This window comes from Sinocyclocheilus rhinocerous, unplaced genomic scaffold (genome assembly GCF_001515625.1).
Source record: "Sinocyclocheilus rhinocerous isolate Xijiao unplaced genomic scaffold, SAMN03320098_v1.1 scaffold993, whole genome shotgun sequence".
Classification (NCBI taxonomy): domain Eukaryota; kingdom Metazoa; phylum Chordata; class Actinopteri; order Cypriniformes; family Cyprinidae; genus Sinocyclocheilus; species Sinocyclocheilus rhinocerous.
Genome location: NW_015639771.1, coordinates 538,365 through 555,777, shown reverse-complemented (window position 1 = coordinate 555,777; position 17,413 = coordinate 538,365). Strand labels below are relative to the sequence as shown.

At 36.7% G+C, this 17,413-nt stretch overlaps 1 pseudogene; it reads left to right on the top strand.

The window, feature by feature from the left end:
• Positions 1-3,687: 3,687 nt before the first annotated feature.
• The window catches only part of LOC107751781 (B-cell lymphoma/leukemia 11B-like), a 45,469-nt pseudogene continuing 31,743 nt past the window's right edge, over positions 3,688-17,413 (top strand).

Sequence of the window (17,413 nt, the reverse complement as noted above, 5' to 3'; positions counted from 1 at the left end):
ATTTTGTTCATGAATTTCAAGAACTGATTTAAAATGAAGATTTTGTCCCTCTCGATTTTTTTCTGTCTCTATGTAAAATGTCCTAAAAGCAATTTTTTAAAAGCAATTTTCAGTTTCAATTCTTTGTTATACGCTGATAGTGCACATCAGGCTAATTTTTTTTACAATGTATAATCATGTTTAATATGAAGAGACAACATATTTTTTTAAATAATGAAACTAATTTATAATTAAAGAAATTTGTTAGACCACTCACCCAACCATTTTATTTATTTATTTTATATCCTTATAATCTAAATGCAATGTAGATGAAGGGTAAATAAGAACTTTGTACGAATGGGATCATTTTGCATTTTCAGAAAAACATATGTAGATAACTAATTCTGAAACAATACGGTTAGTGATTCTAAATTAGGTTGGTTGTTTTATTTTGGCATGAATTATTTAATAAACAAACAAACAAATAAATAATAATAAAAAATAAATAAAAAATATGAAGTGTGAAATTGAAGGAAATGAGTGTTTGAGATCCATGCTTGTGAATCTTTGTGGCTGTAACTGGCCAATAGAGGGTACTGTTGCATTGCAAGTTCAACACATAGGAGAGATAGATTGCAAGATATAAATTTATCTTGTCAAGTGTGGTGGACACACTTAGTCATTATAACTGAAAAAAAAAATTATATATATATATATATATTATTATTATTATTATTATTATTTTTTTTTTGAAAATTCAATGTCCTGGACTTTACATCACATATTAAGGTAATTATTGCAGGAGGCTTGCAATATTAAAATACAGATTATTGTATCTAAATTCTGAAGTAAACTAAATTCAGAGTTTGTGCTTCCAATATTTGATTTGTGATTCACCTCAGAGCAAGGCGGTTTGTCCTGATAAAAACAATGTCTGTGTTTTAATGTTTTTTTTTTTTGTTTTTTTTGAAGAACCACATTTAATTGAGATGCTTAAAATTGAACTGAGATGCACAAAATGTGTTTAATGTAATTTTGGTGTTGTCTCCTCTCATATATAGAAGCTGTCTTTTATGGATCTTGCCATAAATGAAGATCGCTGTGTGTGCAAATTACCAATCAGCACCTGAGAAAAAAATACAGGTCCAAAATACAGGTAACTTTATTAAAAATAAAAGTGTGTAAAAGTGCAATCAACAGTAATAATACTGTATGTATACTGCATCGCTGTATAAATACTGTATGTACTTGTTTTGTATAATTTTTAAATAATAATTTTAAATGCTTTGAATCTGTGTATATGTGCACACGTTTCCTGAGGTTAACAAGAACTAAAGACACTATTTATACACACCCCACTAGTAATACATGGAGGAGAAAGTTTGCGCTCAGAGTTTTTTGACTGCAATTTGAGCCAAAACTATTGTTATAGAGACAGATTTATTGGCATAAGGGGAAATATTCAATAAAAAACAGAGGACTGAGCAAAGTACAGGATGTGTCCAATGAATTCATGCAATAAAATAGGATTCTCAGCTGTGGGCAACCACTGCTTTTCAGGGAACATTTCACAATTTTTATAGGGAGAATAATCCAGCAGTAACAGAGCAGCAACAACCTCCTCCAATCTTGATTTCCAGGAAGATGATTGTAAATAATAAAGTGTCATTTTTTGGCAACACCTGGAATTTCTAATGTAAATCAGTCAGCTATTCTTGCCATAATTTAAGGAAACAGAGTCTGTCTGTCTGTCTGTCTGTCTGTCTATCTATCTATATACTTAAAGAATTTACATGAAAGTTGGGGTGTTGTTTAACAGAGTTCAGGGGCGGAGGATGCATCAGAGACAGCGGCAGGATATATGGCATTGTTGGCGAGGCTGTGCCACCCAGCGTCACATCTTATGATGGATCATGAGCAGATGGATCGACGCAGATACGCTCTCATCTGGGCTCTCTGCCTGAAATCTATCTGCCTCTGAACTGGCACAAGCCGGACCCTCTGTGCACCTTTGGTAGCATCATGACTCTGTTACTCAGAAGTTAATCAACAGTTGAAGGTAGATACAGTCTCCATGAATTAAAATGGTAATAACTTGTTCTGTTCCCCTCAATCACATACCATTAGCTTACTTTTCCACAGCATGTCTACCTAATTGGTTTCAATTTACACTAAACATGTTCACATATTACGTTACTATAATTAAGTACTATGGCAATAATAAAAAGAATGGCTAATTACACACAGTTCAAGAAAATACTTACATATTTAGTGCATGTAGTTCATTAGCTTTTCTCAGTGTTAACACATGTATTAACACTAAAGTGTGGCCTCTATTTTTTTAATTGAAATGTCATTTTGAACATACTAGCTGGTCATTTACAGTGATACATCTTAGAACCTCAGTTTAACCCTAAAACTCCAAAACAAGGGTGATTACTGGTTATTTCCTGCCCTCTTTGCATTTGCAAATAGATTACCCAGAAAGCATGAATCATTGGAATTTATTTAGAATTAATAGTGATGTCACAGTGGAACATTTGTCACCATATTTAGTCAGTTTGACTTCAGTGAAACCTGTATTTAAAAAAAATAAATGTTGTAATTATAAACAAACAAAAAAAAAGATTTACAGTCTGGTAAAGAATTTTTATTACTTTAGTTTTTTAGAACATAGTAATTAGAACCTAGAAATGCATACACTGATCTGAAGAAACTGTTCAAAGATCCTATACAGGCAAAAATTATTTTTCAAAAGACAATACATTTTTGCTCAACCTAAAAACCACATACGAACCTTTATTTTTAACCTATTTATTTACTTACATCCCATAATATAGTTGTATTGTTGTTGTTGTTTTTTTGCATTGCAGTTTCCAAATCTCAATAAGAAATTATCCAAAAAATCTGAACCACATGACTAGCTTTCATATTACTGATGTACTCTGTGTAAAACAGAAGCAAAGGAACATCGCTTGCATTTCACCCAGTAAACTCAAATCATGCAAGTATTTGCACAACACACCTCCTTATTTTCATTTCCTCCAGTATTCGGTCTTGCATTTCCACTCATGCAACAGTTTTAATGTAGTGTTCATTCATTTGTTCAAATAGATTTGATAAAATTATTAAATGCCTGCAATATGTGGATTTAAATGATAAAGATATACATTAGATTGTCTAGCAAAAAGGATTAAGAAATGTACATTGAACACTTCGCAATATTTTTCTTCCTTCTGATGTTCTTTTCCTGTCCAAATGTGGGTTTGATTTAATAATGTCATTTCTGTAAGACATAAAACACATAAAGAAGAAATGTGATGTGTGAGTATATCAACGCCTGTCTTGTCTCATGTAATTTATTGCATATGAGGTAAACAGCACACTTGTGTCTCACTGAAGTATATTCTTTATGCATCCGTCCGTGCTTTAATATTTTCCATCAAATGATTTGAGATTTTCTAATTTGAATATTTACTGTTAATGCGTGACTATCAATATCACAGTTTCCCTATATTCATTTATTTATTTGCATGCATAAAATATGTAAATTTAATGCATATTTACATATGCACGCTAAAATCTTTTATAAATATATTTTTTTAACAAAGCAATTTGCAACCTTTTCCCCTTTAAATCCATTGCAAACGCTGTAGTGCATGCAATATTGCATTGTTTCATTTGCATTAAAGCGGATACAGACCAGTGTAAATGCCAGGGCAATGTCCCGTCGCAAGCAGGGAAACCCTCAGCATTTGTCGCAGAGAGAAATTATAACACGTAAGTCCATCTTTTCTTTTACTTATTTGTGTTTAAGAGGTTGTTCGGTCAAGTATCGCCATTTTTCAGTGATAGGAGTAACGATCTGTGTGTGAGAGTTTATGTGGTGTTAGTGATGAACTGATTTAATTAAAATGCGATGAATCTTTGTTATCTTTACAAATGCAATAAAATAGAACAGTTAAATTCATTAAATTAATTGTTAAGATATTTATAGCTTCAGCTTTGAGCAAACGGTTATGTTTATAAGCTTAGTGTGACTTCAAAGAATTAAAAAGTGATTTGGTTGAAACTGAATTCAAATAATTAAATACAACAATTTTCTGGAGTTGCTTAAAAATCAAATCTTTCATTTAGTCTGTATTGTTTAAATTCTGTTGTTTAATTTTAATATCAGATAGTTTGATTAATGTAAGCATTGTTAGCAGGCCAGGAGATCAGATTAAAAACTTTAAATTGCAGTGATTAATCAAGCAAGTTAAGTTTAGTTTTGTTAAATTAAAGTGTAGGGTAAGTGAGGTGTATGTTATTTTAATATTTAAAAGCATAATTTAATAAATTATGCTAATTTAGAGTGATATATTGTTTTTTTTTCTTCCATTTTCTCTACTTTAATCCATATAAGATTTGGGCCTGTATTAGGCTGTATTTGGTTATTAAAATAATTTTTTGCAATACATATTTTTTAGTTCTTTTATTAATTAATTAATTTATCATTATGATTATTTTGTTGCTTTCAAAAAGTGGCATGCTTGAGTTGTAGGCCTGTCTTTTAAAATCATGATGCTATGTAACTTTTTGGATCATGTTTCGTTTTAAACCAAAGTCTTTTGCACATTTTTACAAGATATTTGTAGTAGTTCTCAAGGTGAGCAGCTACCTGTAACCACCAAGCACAGGAACGGTTTAAGGTTTTACTTTTGCAGCGCATGCTGCACGGATGCAGTGAGGTTGTTTATTTATTTATTTTTTTAAAGGTTTTGTTAAATTGATTGTAATTATGCAACATTTGTGCTTTTAAGTCTTAGATGTGCACTTGAATGAAAAGAGGTGTCAGAGGAAGGAAAATTATTTAAATTAAATTAAATTGACATCTTAATGTCAAATTAGGTGATACAAATGTCAAGCATGCTTAGTTTTACTTTAGTAGTTTTACTTTACTGTAAAACTAAATAAGATAACTTTTTTTTTAATTGGCTTCTTACACAACTCATCTTTTTATACTATGCTTTTATTTTTGTTGAGAAAACTGAACTTTGCTAAATCAGTATGAGTGTACAAAGAAACAAAGCAGGCATAGGTCTAATAATGTTTCTCACACTTAGCCTTGCCCCCGAGGTTGTGACTGTAAAGCGTAGGTAATGTGAGGCAGACACTCAATCGAGAGACTTTCCTGACAAGCATATTCAAAGCCAACAGTTATATTCTATTGCTTGACATAATTTCCCTTTTAGATTTTTCTTTGAGAGACTTCTACATAATTTGCAGAAAATAAGTCCGGCAATTTATTTTAAAACAGTATATTTTTTCTAGAATGCATCTGTTGCAGTTAAAAAAAAATTTAATCACTCAAAAGACAATGAAATCTGTCCAGAATTTAGTTTCATATGCTTAAGTGTAGTCTACAGAAACTAGATAATTTATAGCAGAGCCTAGTGATGTAATACCACCCAAATCTGTTTTGTGTTGCAGGGTTAGGGCCATGTATGCTGTGCATATATACACTAACATACACCATTCTTTCGTTAATGGCTTAATCTGTTACTGTACATACACATAGGTACGCGGTTGCACTGTAAACATTTAGCATGCCTGTGCATTGTGTGTTTGAATTTACTGTTGAGTTTACAAATATGACTTACGACTTACAATTATGACTATGACTCATGACCGAATGAGAATAGACATGCTTTTAATGCACATTATCTGGTTTGCATTGCATGTAGCTAGCTTTGCCATAGGGCATGCATGGCTCGTTTTGTATGTCGTTTGCATATGAGATTATGTCAGTAATTTATATATATATTTTTCCAATTTAATTGTGCACTAGCATGTGCATGTATGCAAACCGATTGTGTTTATTGCATAAATGCCATCCGTTCAATATGTGTGTAAAACAATCATTCTGGTTTTGTAGAAAATGGCCCTTTTTGAATTTCTGTCGCTATAGTTATCACATGTCCCATCAGTCATTGCATGTACAATGGCTGTGGTTATTAATTTGGGCTTTAAATTTCAGAATGCTCCAGTTACACCAAGGAACTTTCCCTGAGTGCTTTCTCTCTCTCTCTCTCTCTCACACACACACACACTCACACTCACTCACAAACGGACACAAATGCAGACGTTCACAGAGTAAAGCAGACGCCAGTTTAGACATCAAGCTTTTGTATTTTTTTTTACATGCACACAGTGAGAGAGAGAGAGAGAGAGAGAGAGAGAGAAAGGAAGGTGGTCGACTTTCTCCTTAGAAACTAGAGATTGAAAGGTGTTCATTGCATCACCGGTGAATGAATATATAAGCTTCAGAGAGGTTCCTCAAACGAATCATGCCTTAGTGGGTTTTATGCAGAGGGCATGTAGGCCAGGTGCTAGCAGATAGTCATCTGAGTTTAGGGGTGCATTCTTTCCTCGTAGTTTAGAATTCTCATCACATGCTGATTGTGGCTATGATTTTGATGTAACAAGTGTTTTTGTTTGTAGTAGGCAGCGTATGAACTCTTCATGCATGCTGGTGTGTGTGTGTGTGTGTGTGTGTGTGCAAATGTGCAAGCTCAAAGACCCTTGTTCATTCTTATTCCGTTTGATATGTGGCTGATTATGTGAAATAGCTTCTTGTGGAGCAGGAAAATGTGGATGACAGTTGATATATCTGGTTTTTCTCTGTAATAGTTAAATTGTCAAATATTGCTTTAAATGTCAAGGTCAAAAGTAGTGTGGTCCCAACCTCAAAGTTTAATTTTTGACGATATATTTGGAGCTGTAAACAAGGGTGTGTGTGTGCATGTCTGCTCGTCAGCATGTCTTCTGTGGTATTTAGCTTTTGTTAACCACAGTGTCTTAGCTGGATTAGCCTCAAGTTAGTGAGCAATTTTTGTCTGCTCAAGTGTTCAAGTGTGTGTGTGTGTGTAGTTTACGTCCACATGTTAATTTATGTGTTCTCTGCGTGAGCGATCTGCAAACTTTGCAGTGCTGTACATCAGTAGTTTTAATGGTTTGGCAGGCTGTGGTTGTGTGCTACATTATGCCACTCAAACGCATATACCCAGTGGTTTATTAGTTCTGTGTGAAATGCATCCAGTTACAGAGTTTAGCGCATTTTTGCATTTTCTTTACATATGTTGGGATTTTCATTATATGCTATTGACTGAAGTGTATTTAGCAATTTTTTTTTTATTTTTAGTAAGAATTATGAATATCACATGCCTTCCAAACCCTTAACATTCTATAAGTTACTATAATTTGCAGACAAATTTCTAAATGTTTGCATTCATCTGAATGTTCATGTGAACGTGTCGTCACTGAATTGTCTGAATTTAAATGAGATTTTTGACACCTGTTCAGTTTTTCATGTCATTGCACAGAGTGTTTTATAATGTAGCGCTTTCAAATAAACCTAAAAGTGAGGTAACAGATGTCGTCTTCAAATGAAGGAAATCAGATGACAGCGAGAAGGTAATTTGTCTCTGGTGAGCTGCGGAATTATGAAGTTGAACATAAATTTTCAGCTCTTGCTTAAGATGCATGTTTCACATTAGACCTGCCAGCACAGGAAACTGTTTTTATCGGAACTTTGCTTTGAATGCGTTTAGGACATGCATTTTTATCCATGACTTCATGTCATCACATTTGAAAGATTTTAATTTCTGATAATAGCTTGTATTAAAACACAGTCATGCTTGTTTAGAAATAAACAATAACATATTTGATTATAGTAAAAAAAATGTCAAGATAGCACTGTGAATTTGGATACAGACACAGGCGTTAATACAAGAGAGTTGTGCAGCTGCAGAAATCCAGAATCAATGTCTTTTTCCATTTTTTTCTTTGATTTATTAATTTAATTAATTTCTTTATTTTAGTAAAAGGTTTGCTTATTTATGTATGAAATAGGCAGGGTTTTATTTAGAATTAAACAAGGCATATTTTAAGTCAAACTAAACAGGTCTGAAAATATGTTTAAGCCTGCTATTTAAATGCTTATTTTATTTATTTCTGTTACAGTTCTTTAATCAAATATTCTTGTTTTTATTTCATTATCTCTGTGTGCTGAATTGGGCCATGTTACATTTGCAGTGCAGAGTGTGCTGGCCATGACCTGCTAGGGGGAGCTCTAAGTCTGCCAGAGGGGGTGGAAGGCAGTTCTGAAAAGTGTAAAAACATATTTCCTAAATGTACTTAAATGGGTAAGTTGAGTGAAATAGGGGGCTGCGGCTTCCGGCGACTCGGCATAGATGTTTCAAACGATACTGCCATTAACACACATGCTCAGATGCAAACTGTCAACGCCTCACAGCAGCAGCTGGTTTTAAAACATGAAGGCTCTGTCATTCTCTCTCCTTTTTTTAAAAACTTTGTCTTTAGCACTCAAGAACTTATTAAATTATTTACAGTGAGAGCTGGATTGCTTCACGGTGCTCATTTAGATGTGCAATAAGTATTTGATAGGTGTAACTTTAAATATAGATAAGGCATCAAGCATGACACCAAAACAAACAAATTTAGGTTGAACGTCACCTTGTTCGTTTTGCCAAGTGTACTTAAAAAGTGAATGATGAAGTGGCTCTGGAACTTGTGGGCCCCTCTGACTTAGGACCTATTGTTCTTGCCATCTAAATAAATAAATTTGAGTCTGTGATGTAAAAAATGGTAGCCTCTACAGAGCTTACACTCTCCCCATAACAATGGGCAAAATGTCTGCCTGGCACGTTTGATTAATACGCTTGCATATTCTCTCTTCCTTTCAGTTTCAGGTGGCTTTTGTTTGCGCCACGAGCGGGAGAGTGAGAGAGCAACAGAAAGCCGTCACTGATGAAATGTACAGAAGTCTATGCCTGTCTGTCAGTATAAATGCATCAAGGCGGCTGAATCCTTTGGACGGCATCAAACGTGGGCATAGTTTTCCATGGCTTGATTTATGAGACATAGACACTCGTAATAGCGGCTTGAGTGTTTGACGTCCCACAGCTGCCTGAGTTCTGACCGGCTCTGAGCATGGACACGCTCTGCTGCTTCCTGTGCATCAGATGAGCGTGTTGTGTGGGAATGTGTTACTAGCTCCATGATTGTGATACACATGCCTTTTTGGTGCTATTTCATTAGAAACAAAACCTTTGCAGGGAAAAAGAAAGAAAGATGCTAAGCTTCAGGTGATATTTAGTCGTTTCAGCTACCAATAATTCCTTTCCTTGTGAAAATATTAGGTAATATCTCCCTGATGAGATTTGCCGATAAATGGTTAGCGATGCTTAGACGGGCTCCCAGTGGACATCATCATGTTAATCTCTTTTTACCTGCAAGACGACTCATTTTCTATTTCCCTCCCTTTTTTAATTAAACAGTGGCCTAGCACCGCCACAGTGGCCGAGGTTCACGCTTTTAAAATTCCGCCACCGCCGCTGTTTGCCACGATGATCCCTGTTCTCTTCTTGTTAACAGCTTCATTTGCATATGCGCCATGCTTTACGCTCACACATGCACACCGCCGCCACGCCACTGAGCACACATTTAGTAGTGTTTTAAAACCTTTGCATCTGCGCAGAAGCGCTCAGCTAAATACAAGACGATGCTTTGGTTTTTATTTCACAGGATTTTGCAAAGGCCTTCAGGCTGACAGAGCTAAAACATGATGGTGTCCCTTGTGCAAGAGTGTTTTATGTCACATATTTAGCTAAACAAACAGGTCGCAGAGAAGTTTAAGCAAGAGAAAACAGGAAAAAACTAGAGGCCTAGCGCAAGGCGGAGGTTTGCGGTTTGAGCGTCAGTGCGTTTGACTGTGGGTTACAGATTCATGACAGACTAATTAATTCCTGATAGATTCCTGTAAGTGCCGTTGCTACATGTGCATGTGTTACACAGGCCTTTTGCGAACGTGAAATGACTAGAAAGACGACTGTCGTTAACTTGCTACCTCTTTGCCAACCTGTTTGTTTGTTTGTTTGTGTGCCGTCTGAGTGGAAGGCTCAACCCAAATCCAGCCTGTCCTACTCAGCTAGCCTGCATCTATGTTTTGTGCTTGGGTAGCGGGCAGCTCAGGGTGGGTATTTCAGAATTGGAGTTTGTGGGGTGGAGTGGTGAGATTTGTGTACGTAGCAGCACGACTAGCGAAGCCCCCACCCACTGCTTCTGCTCTTGTGCGGCTCGGGTTGATGGGAAACAGGAAAATAATGCACAAACAGTAAAGCAGAGCTTTTATTGTTTGATTAGGCCCTTTCCCTGGCTTTCATTTTCAGCACGCTCTCCCCTCCACGCACACAGTTCTATGAATGGCTTTAATTGGCACATGGTACATCTTTATATCTGGACAGCATTATGAAGTCTTTCAAGATTTAAATAGGAAAATTTATGGACCCAGTAAAAAACAATATGAAATCCGTCAAATGGTGTGTTGTCTAATTAGGCTCTAACAGTTGCAATGGCTAAAAAAACCCTCCAAAACCTTTTTGACTCTGACTTTTCGTTCTGGTATCACTACGGAAAATCTCAACTGTTCACCTGTGAGCCAAATAGCGCTGAGCGTTAATGGTGGGGTTTGCAGGGTGACAGTCCGAGGATGAAAGGTACGTTAACGCGGGGCTGCTAAAGCGCTGTTACGTAACTCGCAGACCTTTGTGTGTTTTGGAGGGAAAGCCAGACTGTACCGTGATCAGCCAAATACCTGTCAACAGCAATTTGGTTCCTCACAAACAAAAAGACTCCGTTAAGTATGAGTCAGAGGGCCCCTGAACAATGGTGCGTAAATCCAGAATGGAAAAGGATAAATCCAAAACTGTGTTAAGACATGCCTTGTGTGCATTCGTTTTTGGAAGCCATGTCTTTTTTTTTGTTTTATGTTTTACTGAAATCCCATTAGAGTTCATTCTGAGTCATATACATGTAGCTTTCTTAGGTTAATGAGGCTTATTTTTAACATTACCATGTTTTATTGATTTCAGGATGTTAACGTAGCATGTGCATGAAAAATAATGTCTATTTATTGCACTTTTTTCATTCAAAAATGAAATAGAGGTATAATAGTAAGCGTGCATTTTATCCAAAGTCGAGGTTTCATTTCATATCATCATTTTTTTAGCCAGCTATAAATATTATTCAGGCTTTCTTACTTCCACTGTCCCTCACTGTCTTTCTCTCTGGCTGCCAGAGAGTGCTTGATAAAGACAAATAACATTTGACATTTCGGTGGCCCTGATAGAATTATATGGAGTATTTGTTGAGGGATCAGAGAAAATCATGAGCTGTAATGTTACCTTGGTGACAGCATTGTTATCGCTGGTGGATGAGAGTGTGTGTGTGAGAGTGTGAGTGTGTGTGACTGTGAGGAATTGCAGACTCTCACCTGTTTGCCGAGAGCAGGAAACGTACACCATCGGATCGGGCCTGCGTAGTTCAATCTCATACCTTCCAGAGAGATATTTAAAAGAAAAGATCTCCTAAAAATGAAAATTCTGTCATTTATTTATCCTCTAGTCTTTCCAAACCTGTATGACTTTCTTTTTTTCTGTGGAAAGCAAAAAGGAGACATTTGGAAGAATGTCTGAGCTGCTCTTTTCCACAGAAGCACCATGATAGTTGTCCATGTATTCAGTCTTCAACTGAATTTATGTCATTATTCACTGACATTTTGCTTTACAATCAGAGTTCTCTCTTATTCTACTGAAAAAAAAAGCTGCTTGCTACATGGAAAAACTTCATAAAGGTTTTGAATGCCATGAGGTTGAATAATTGACATCTCGAAGTGTTTAACTCACCTATGGATTAGTTCAGACTCTATGGGCAAGTCTAAGACTCTGCCGTATGTTTACATGATTACAACACCTGGTGTGTGTGTGTGTTTGTGTGTACGGGGGTCCCTTCTTTTGAAGTGCGTACTAGTGGCATTGCTTGCAAGCAGCGTGTTTCCTGTGGTTGGCACAGACAGAGCAAAGAAGGGGACAGAGGGAGAGAGAAAATTTCAGCTGTGCACGTTTCTTTACCACTCTGGGTTTTTTCTCCAGCTGTCACTTTGATTCAGGTCTGTGCAAGACCTATGACACATTAAACTAACGCTTTACACTAGCGCACCTCAAATTTTCTCCCACAGTACAGAGAGGCCTGTTACGCAGTTTGAGAGCTTATAACGGCTTATAACTTCTTTTTTTATTTTATTGTACAACTCATTACCTGTTTGGCGAATTATAGCTATTTATCTATTACAAATGTCAAAATATGCTCTGTGGTTCATGTTGTCTTTTTGAACTTGTAAATCATTTGAAAAATACCTCTTCTTGTAGTAGTGTGTTTATGTATTTGTGTGTGTGTGTGTGTGTGTGTGTGTGTGCGTGCACGCATCTCTGCTGGTGCAGCTTCCCAGGAGGCATATTGCTCATGTAAATGCCTGCAAGCAGTCTTCATTTATTGGTCCAAATGCATATGCTTTTTTTTTTTGCATGTGCTCACAGGTGGTGCAAGTACAGTTACAGATATATGTAAAACAGTTTATGTTGAGACCTTCCCTAGAGATAATTATTTACAGTAGAGTCCTCACATTTACAATTATTTAAAGCGTAATTTTATTTTAAGCATTAAATTTAAAATAAAGGAACATTATTATGTAAAATATACATACTGGTAAAAAATGTATAGCCTGAATGCACTGTAAGTCACGTTGGATAAAAGCGTCTGCTAAATGCATAAATTATTATTATTAAATTATTATTATTAAAACGAAGAAGTTTTCTCACAAAAGCTTCTCACTTCTCAAATTTTTTTTAAAAATTATATATATTATTATATATATACTGTATATGTCTGTGATTCAAAATAAATAAATAAATATAAAAATTTAAATAACAAAATTATTTATTTGAAGTAAGTAACTATAATGTAGCCACAGTCTCATTTTTAATGCAGTGTATTGCATAGGTTGATGAATCATTGTGCAGGCCTTTCTCTTTATTTACATGCAGACTGATCTAATGCACAGATGGCCTGATATTGCCTGAAGGGGGTCTGTGCTCCACTCCTATATGTCTGAGTTGGGGGGCTTGTTTTGAGGGGGGTTCAACTACTATAGTCATCTTCAGTTATTTCCTTCATTATAGCGCAAAATCTGAAAACAGTGCCATGTGTGTGCAGATGTTATATATATATATATATATATATAGTAATGCCTTTTTTAATTGAAATGCTTTCTTAATATGATTGCAAAGTCTTTAGATGCTGTTGTTTAACAGGATGCACATCTAAAGTTGCTCTAATGTAGTACGTATCGTCTGAAATAAAGATAAGAAGGGGTTTAGTGGTTTCGTCTTCAAAGCTGCATTCTGAGCTTGACATTACAAATCTGTCCGCATTCATAATTTGGACCGTGGACAAATTGCAGATGGATGCACAGGCTGCTCGTAATTTATCATCGAAAATTAGTGGTTAGCCGGTTCCTCTGGGAGATGTAAACAGGGCTACCTGTGTTGTGTGAGCACTGTGGTCCGTTCCTCCATCTTTGTCTCTATCGCCGTCTGTCTCTTCTCATTTCTCAAAGAGGATTTTAGGCCTCATATTGGTGAAAAGTGTGTAAAGTGCACAGGCCAAATTTTTAAATTAAAACTGTCTTATAAATTAATTTTAATTTGTGCTTTCATGGGTTGTTCAACAGGGTTGTTGTTTCTTTAAAAACATCCCACATTTGTCCTGTAGGCTCTGACAATTTGAGAATTCCTCCCTTCATTCTTCTCCCAGATTTATGTGCACTTCAAATATCCACACCTGCTCGCTGTGTGGCTCTAAGTGTTGCTATGGTAGTGTTTTTCTTCTTTTTTTCCTGCTTTCACCCAAATCATGCAGTGTGTTGAGTAGAGAGAGCAAGAAAGCAGTGACAGGAAGCTGAAGAGTGTAAAGTGGCAGTCAGAGAGGTGTTTGTCTAGATCTTATGATTAGTACGGCGCAAGGATAAGCTGTCAAATGTAACATCAACAGAGCTGTCTGTCAGGGGGTCCCGAGGGGGCTTTGTCAAGGGCCTCTACTGTCTTTGATAAAACTGCTCTTGCACTCGGCATTGGGCTACAAAGGGCCGATTGTGGCCGCGTGCTGAAAGGTGAGGCTGTAATTTCAAAATGGAGGCAGAGGGACCGAGGTTGTCCGGCAAACTCTGTGGTTTGAGCGCCCACTGCTCCGCGCTGTTTATCTAGGTGACAGAATCAACCAGAAGATCTGCAGGGCCTCTTGCTCTCATGGCTGTGCAAATATCTCTCACAGCCAAAAACGGAGCCCTTCCTCCTTGCTTCATGCTTTTTTTTTTTCTTCTCCCTTCAGACTTTCTGTTTCAGGTCTGGTAGTCTCATTCTCAACTTCACAAGTACTGTACTGTGTATTAATAACAGTGCCTTGCTGTTTGGTCTCGGCTGTACATATGGATGTTTATCAAGAGGTGGCTGGTTTCAGGACAGAACACGCTGAACTAGAGCGAGGTGCCTCGTGTGTGGCCGCTGGGATGATTAAATTTAAGTCGGCCTTTATTTTCTGCTCTCAAAGTTTAGTGGGACTGTCATGGGACATAGGTGAATGCTTAACGGGCCCCAACATTCATTTCCTTTATTTTAACAAGCTGCCAAATAACTAAATGCTAAATGACCTGACCCTGAACTCTTAGAAAATGTGTGATTATGTCTCAAGTTCCATGCCATTTATATTGTATTTCAATTTCCCTCACTGATATGTTTAAGTCAGTTTTTTTTTTTTTATGAATTAGTGTGTGAAGGCGGTTAGGGATGCATGAATAGATGTAAATACAGTGGCAAATTATGAGTTAAAGATGAATCCACATTTGTTAATGCATTTAATTTGCATAAAGTGATTAGTGTATTTCCGAGTGAAACAGAATATTAAGCAGGAAATAATTTAGAGTGAGACTTGATTCTATTTTTCAGGTTTTGATAAAAAAAAAAGCATAAATAGATACAGATACAGTGACAATTTATGAGTTAAACAATTGTAAACATTTAATTTGCATGAAGAGATATATTTCAGGGTGAAAAAAAAATTTTAGTTTTAATGTTATTAAATAATAATTTTACTCACCCAAGAGGCTAGAATTTTATTGTATTGTATTGATGTATCTGAATGAATCTAAATGCATGAAGTTATTGAAACAGAATATTATGTGGAAAATAATTCAGGGCGGGACTTCACTTTAATTATCAGGATTGTGAAATCGGGTTATGATATTATTCTGTGTTATTATTGGATAATATTGTTCCTCCCCAACATGGCCTTGATTGCATCACCAGAAATAAAACTCATTTCAGAAGCAGAGTAAGTTATTAAGTTTAAATCATTTTTTTTTATTTGTTGAGACTAATATGCACCATTTATTTGGGCACAGATGGAGCATTTATTAAGAATTACCTATTATCTCAAAATGCTTCTTTCTTTTGCTTTCCCCTATAGCGGAAGCTGAGCATGTGGATGCGAGACTGGCCGTGGCTGATCTCCACTCTCACCCTCACCCGCTGCTGGATCCCAGGATGCCTGGGCCTCTGCCTCCAGGCCTGGGTGACCATGACCTCCTAACCTGTGGCCAGTGCCAACTAACATTCTCACTGGGGGACATTCTGCTCTTCATCGAGCACAAGAAAAAGCAATGTCAGGGTTTGACGACCGGCCACAGCTGCTACGACAAGATGATGGACCGCAATAGCCCCTCGCCGCCCCGTGCAGAACTGAGGAAAGTGGTGGAACCGGTCGAAATTGGAATCCAGGTGACACCTGAAGAGGAGGACGAGAGACTGTTGACACCCCCAAAAGGAATTTGCCCCAAGCTAGAAAGTGGCCTGGCAGGTAGGTCAAACTCTCTCCAGTAAAGTTTTGAGCAGGCGTACGAAGCTGACGCTAATGAACTCACACGTTCTCTCTCGCCAGTGTGTTCTCTAATACTGATGTGCACAAATGTACACTTACAGCCTGCAGAGTTGCAGACAAAGTGAGACACGCTCTCATTTACCTCGGTAGGACTCTGGGCGTCCTGTAGTGATTGTGATACCGCTCATCTGCGAGCCTCAAGAGAGATTGTTTTTCCTTCAGCTGATTTCATTAGGGGAGCCTACGCCGTGCAAAGTGAAACATCACATTACTGACTCAAAGCCCTAAAACCCCCTGAAGGACTCTGGTAGTTGAAACAAATTGTGCAAGACGTGACAGAGAACTCACCCTACTTTCATGGAAAAATCCAGCCTGAGCCATCTGCTTAAAAGGTGAAAAGCTCATTAAAATTCAAATGCTTAAAAGAGAGAGAGAGAGGGAGAGAAAGAAAGAAATGGAGTAGGATTAAAAGAGTGAGTTTGCTATTGAATAGGGGTAAAGAGGCAGTTTAGTTTAGTCCAGCTGTAGGGAGAGAACTCTCCCAGTTATCTTACAAAACAGTGCAGTCAAGTCCTTCACAAAGAACCCGGAGGGATCTTGGGAAATGGGTCTCATAAAATAATATTCTAGGTTGGACAAAGTTACCGGGGGAAACGCAGGGGAGCAGCTTATGACACTGCCTCGGTTTTTAATAACGTCGTTTTTTAATGTCTCGCAATCCTTATTTGCGAAAGTTACCCGCGGCATCGGAGACAATTTATTCCGTGCCACCACAATGCCTCGTGTATTTAAATGTCTGTAATAATGAGGCCGCTGCTAAATTACTCCGTACCTCACATGATGCAGGCAGACTTCACTCCCAGACTGGCTGGCTGCTCGCACCGAGAGAGTGTTGGCGTCACTTGTGAAATATGATGCAAGCGTCCACACAGTTACGCGCAAACCGTTCTTTTTAAAGACTGACTGGTTACCGTCTGCTTTGCTAACCACACACAAAAAACTTTATGTCAGGGTTCAAAAATGAACGTTTTAGTGCACCAATATATAGTTAAAATATATAAAGATTTAATTTACTTTTAATAATTCTAATTAATAATAATATATATTTTTTCCTTTTTAAATACAAATAATGCACAATTAATTACTGGTAAATTAAGCTGTTATTTTCTTGCATATTAGTGGCGAACAGTGTAGTAACAAAATATGAAGATGACCTTTTTTACTTCTTTCCCTAAGGAAACATTTATGGCATTTTATGCACGAACGACAGTCATGATATGTTGCTTACGTCAGCAAGAGTCAAATTTCATTCATATAGTTTGACTGTATTATATTATAGAATGATTATAGTTCGAATCAATTTCACTTGAAATTGACAATTGTCGGATGTTTGCTGTGTATCGCCTTTGACCCTTTTTTATCTTTTTGTAAAAATATATAATTTTTTTTGTTGATGTAAACCTTTAAATTACTTATTCTGAGTATATTCAATTTCCGTTCCTGACAAAATCCTCATTTTGTAAATGTTAAACAAAACATTAGCTTGTATTTTTAAGGATAAAATGGAAGAAGGCCACTATTCATGTTAATTTTAGTGCAAATT